The following is a 6000-nucleotide window of genomic DNA, read 5'->3' on the forward strand; positions in this document are numbered from 1 at the left end:
ATCCGAATTTGTTTTCCTAATAAACAAGATCACACTATTGAGGATGATCTACGCGGGTCCAAATGGACGACCCATATCAAAGGGAAGAGGGTATTTAAACATCGCTTCAGACGACCCCAAAAAACCTTAGTCGACACCTTTCGCTAGAGAAGAAGAAGAAGGACGGCCGAAGGAGAAGCCTAGCCACCGGAGGACGGTTGCGTCGTTGCACCAAAGATCGAAAAAAGCTATGGTAATCTGTATTTTCTTTATGTTCTCCCCGTTTCTCTGCCCTTTAACCATTTAATATGCTTTCGATGTAGGATGATCGAGAAAAGTCACAAATCGTGAGTGAATGATGGCGAAGCCCAGCTGAGTCACCATATCGGAGAACTGAAATCACCAGCAAGCATCTGTTTTTTCCTTCCTTTCACCAAAAAACACATCTTAACAATAATTTAAACAAATTTTCAACAAGGACTGACAAAAACTGGCCTGACCAAGAGGAAGAGCCACTGGAGAAGGAGGTTCAGGAGGCAGAACACATCAGCGTCGTTGCACTAGAACCCTAACCCGACCCTTGGTGAGATTTTTTTTTTATCATTTTTCGTTGTTCCTCGTGTATTTTCACGCCATTTTAATATATGTTGTGATCTTATCAGGAAAACCTAAAAAATTCGAGAACTAGAAACCGCCAATAAATACAGTGAAAAAGGCGGTGTTCTGGACACCGACCTATAATAAAAATCTCTAACCTTTTTTTCTTGTTACAATTAAACTAAAGCTAAATTAATATTAAATAAAAATTTTAGATAATTGGCGACCTCTTGATTAATTAAGTACAGGTTGCCGATAAACTCAGTAACCGATTAGTCTATATTTGTTATTAGTTTAATCATGCTAGCTATTTCTTCTGTCACTTTATTATGCTTATCTATTTACTGTTCTATTTATTCTAATTTATTCACTTTAAATCTATGGTTAGCATGATATAGTTTCTTAATCTATGTTTCTCGTTGCTCTATTGTGTGCATAACACATCTTAGGCAGCATAATGCATATTTATTTTACTCACGTACTCTAAAATATGAATTTTATATCATTGTGTTGCTTAGGATGTGTATATACGTGTTGTTTAAGATTAAACAATAAATAAATAAAAAATATGCGTCAATTAATGGGGTTGAATAAAAGGGTTTATTGGGTGTCATAGAAAAGAGTGTACGGACTTGGTGTATATGATGAATCCTACCGTAAACGTTACCCTCAATCTACAGGGCTAAAAAGTCTCATACCGAATAGGGTTGGGAATTGATTTAATTACGCTCATATCAGACGAGATATTGAGGCGATTGTGCATTGTGGCGCCCATTACTGAACGGGGTATGGGAACGACCATTTGATTATAAAGAAAATGTTCGTATCTACATGTAGCAAGGATCTCTATAGACCCCCAGCGACACAGTATGAAAAGGTAAAATGATAATATGGAGATGATCATGGTAAGAAATTCGGTTTGGGAAACATAAGAACTCAAACGTTGTATGCCTATTGAAATATATATTGTTATATTGTAATTCTAATTCTTACGTTAATCAATGTTATTTGAGAAGTTACAGGTTAGTCGACAAAGTATTAACGTTTTCAGTGAAACGAATAATAAATGCGCTAGTAGTCGGGTTTTATTAAGAATGATTTTCATTAATTGTTTTATATTTTTTACAACTCTTTAATTTTTCGTATCGGTGATAAGGTGTTGATATTCTTACTGAGTTAGTATAGTTCACAATTTTTTTACTAATTATTTCATATCATGATGACTAAGATCTGGATCCTAAATAGCAATATATCACTTAAAGAATTATCTCTTCTACTTTGCGAATTTCGAGTAGAAAGTAACTATAATTGTTTTCTTTATATATATATATATTTTTTCTATTTAGGTTTTAAAAACATTCTTATAGCCATATTGAGCATTTTTAGTAATGTGTAAGGAATGTAACCTAAAACACTAATTGCTTCTGTTAAAAGAATAAATTTTAGTATCGTTGTTTTATATTTACCGATTTGTACGCTCAAAATTTCTGATATAGGTTTGAGCATTTACAATTCTAATTAAAAAAATCTAAACTTGCAAGTGCTATTTGTATATCTGCTTAGTTAAAATGATGATAATAGATACAATTGATTAAAATATAATTAAAGTAACAGTATTTATATAATTATATTGAAATTTTTTTAAATATAAAAAATTTAATTTTTTTAGTTGATTACAAATATATACAATAGTTATCTATTTAATTTTTTTATTTCATTAAAAACTTTGAAATTATGTATTATATAAAATTTTAATTATTCATTTTTTTTAATATTTCATTTATCATACAGATATTCTACTTAAAAGTAAAGCACTCTAATTTTTTATATTTTTATTAGAAAATTTTTTATTTATATAAAATTTTTATTTATATTATTTATGTAAAATATTTTCTAAAAACTACATCAATACGTAGCTTATCACAAAATTCTAGCATGTAATATATTTTATTTACAGTGAGAACCACATGAAATGTATATTAGATTTAAAAAAAACTAATATATTATGAGTATACAATTCATGTTAATTTTAAGATATACACCCGTTTTATTAACGCACTAGAGCTCTGAAAAAGATGAAGATATGAATTGTCAAGGTTTTAATTATGGATCACTTGTAGCGGGGACACCCCTATAGATCCCCATGGATATTAGTAGGCTGGTGAAAACGAGAAACGGTGATAATAAATTATTATTAATGAATACGGATTTATGATATGTTTTATGTTACTGATTATGCATGAAATTGTGATCTGTATTATGTTATTGTTTTTATAGGTTGTTTTCACAGGTTCTCCGATAGTAAAAAAAAAGGTAAATGGTTTTATTTTAAATAAATGTATTGGTTTAAAATGTGTACTCCATTAGTTATTTTTGGTTTTCTACCAACATTTGCTTATGTGACGGTGATATAGTATGATGTCCTTACTGGACTAGTGTAGCTCATTCCTTATTTAACCATTTTAGATCAGGAGGACTTGGTACCCGAGCCTGATCCACAAGAAGACTGCGAGTAGATGTTAGATGCTTTATAGTTTACTATATTTTTCTCATTTCTCGTATTTATTTCAGAGAACTTATTCCGTGATGTTGTTTAGTACTTTTAAGTTATTGTGTAAGGGATGTTAATCCTAATCTTTTATTTCACTTTCGCACTCAGATTATTATATGTATTTCCTTTTAAATTTCTGGGGCCGTTATATTTTGTATTAGAGCCGCGTTCCTCGGACACGTCCCTTACACAATAATACTTAGAGAAACACCAAATAATAAATGATCACTCAACTCTTCCTTGCGAAATACAAGTATAGAGAGATGAGAAGAGGAAGATCCCCACTAAACCGGGCAGCCCGAGAGGGTTCACTCAGGGAAGATGTGGACAAGATATTTGAGATGTTAGAAAGACTCGTTGCGGCGCAGCAGAGCTGAGAGGAGATGAGGGAGCTACATGACCCTCCCTTGCTGCCACAGGTTAAGCCACCACTGCAACGAGAGGATCTTGAGCCACCTCAGTACGACCCTGCTCCTCCACAGTACCACCCAATGCCACTACCGCAGTATAATCTGGTGCCCCAGCCATAGTACTGCCTGGCACCGCCAAGTATAATCCAGTGCCCCTATCGTATCAGCAAGTACCACCACAGGGCCCCTAGTCTATCCTTACCCTGGCCCAGTCCCTCTTCCACGGGACCCAGTTCCTCCCACGATTGACCAGGCTATATAGAGAGGTACATGAGACTGAACCCATCTACTTTTGTAAGGGAATCCACTTTTGAAGATGCTCAGTACTGGTTGGCAGAGACGGAGAAGACCTTCAAGACCCTAGGGGTGACTCTCGAGCAAAGGGTCACCCTCGCTACCTACATGCTGGTGGGAGAAGCAGACTACTGATGGGAACTCAAACAGACCACCTTCCCTGTTCCAATTACTTGGGAATAGTTCCTAGTAGCCTTTCATACAGAGTACCTCCCAGAGCACATCTGACATCTGAAGGAGATGAAGTTTATCCAGTTGGTCCAGGAAAACATGACTATGTCAGAATATGCTCGCAAGTTCCTGGAGTTGGACCGATACTCCCCTGAGACATTGATGGATGAGGGTAGGAAGGCTAGGAGGTTCCTGTAACACCCATTAATTTTACTATCATTATTATTATTATTATTATTTTAATTTATTTTATTTAGTTAATTTTGTAATTATTGAAATTTTAATTGATTTATTTAATTTAATTTAATAAAAATAAAAATAAAAATAATGATAAAATTAGGTGAAAATATTATTTGGATTTAATTGAAATTGATTTTGGGAAAAAGGGGTGAAAATTTGGATTCTATGGGTATTTTTGAAAAGAAAATCAGAAACCGGGGGTCAAAACGTAATTTAAAAAAGTTGTGCCATGTCAGCACCACGTCAGCAGCCACATCAGCGGCCCGGTCAGCAGCCCCGGCCAACCAAGACGCGCCGCGTGGCAAGGACACGCTGGCCAGGGGACGGGCCACGGGGGCGATCCGCGTGCGCGCGATCGGACGACCCAGATCCGTTCCCGCGCGCACGAACGACCCAGATCAAACGTGCGCACGGACGGCCCAGATTCACGCGCACGGACGGTCCAGATTCAATCAGGCACGGACGGCCCAGATTGCATCACGATGAACGGCCCAGATTTAATACTAATTAAATCGCGATCGAACGGTCCAAATTCAATCTTGATGGACGGTCAAGATTAAAAGGTGAAGGGTATAAATACCCCCACCCACACCTGACCAAAGAAACCCTAGCCGCCAGTGCTCGCCGGAGGAGCCGGCCGTCGCCACCCGCCGCCGCACCGGGGAAGTTTTCGACCGCCAATCGAGCTAATTTTTCTCCCCCTTGCTCGTTTTTCTACATTGAGTCCGCCTATGGCCAAACCGAAGCCAAACCACTGGCCAAAAGGCCGAAAAACTCAGCCAAAACCCAGCGGTGCCACCGATGAGGCCCTTCCCGGCCTCCGTTAGATACAAATTTTATACCACTGTGATCACCGTTCTTTTCTCTGCAGGTTGATCGAAGTCAAATCACCAAAACATGATTCACACCGGAGAGCCACCGCACCCGAGAGCACGGCCGCCGGTAATCTTCGGTTTTTCGTGATTTTTTGGCCCACCGATGGCTCTAGGGTTGTTTTATCGCAGGGACTGATGCAAGTGTGGCCGAATTTGGCCGAAAGCGGCCAACCCGGGGCAAATCGCCGCCGCCGCCGTGCCGGAATTGTGATATTGGCCGAAAGGGGCCCTGGGTCTAATTTGGAATTTTTTGGGACACGTGCAGGTACCAGTAGTGCGTTTCAGTTTCCCAGAAAAAATTCAGAAAAAATTAGGGACAGCCTGTAGGCGCACTGTAAAGCCGTATTCAGACCCCGAAACAAGTAAGGACCCCTCACCCTATTTCCTATCACGGTATTAAAGTTCAATAAATGATAAAACGGTATTTCATGAATCAATAGATGTGTAAAATTGTTTAAGGTCGCTAATGGAGCCCGAGTCTGGTGTGTTTGTCGGTCAGCTGTTGTTTGTCATATTTTACAGTTTTAAATGCGGTATGAGGTCTGATATTTTCATTCCATAGTTTCGTGTGCATATATCACTGTTTTATTGATTATGGGTTGAATGACTGAGAACCCGATGTTGTGTGTTGTCTTGTTTGGCATAAATTATTAGTTTGCTTGTTTGTGTGTGATTTGATGATGCTGACTGAGGAAAAAGGGAATAAAAGGTTACGTAAATTGATAATTGGATAATGTAGTCAGCCTAACTAGATATCCTGGGAGATGGTGGACGGACCGGGTCCGTAGGGAACCCTACCGGGATTGTGGTCTCTCATACCGGACGGGGTATTGAGGTTTATAGTTTTGGCGCCCATACCGGACGGGGTATGGGGACGACTCTG

This window comes from Carica papaya, chromosome 9 (genome assembly GCF_054855325.1).
Source record: "Carica papaya isolate Zhongbai chromosome 9, ASM5485532v1, whole genome shotgun sequence".
Classification (NCBI taxonomy): Eukaryota; Viridiplantae; Streptophyta; class Magnoliopsida; order Brassicales; family Caricaceae; genus Carica; species Carica papaya.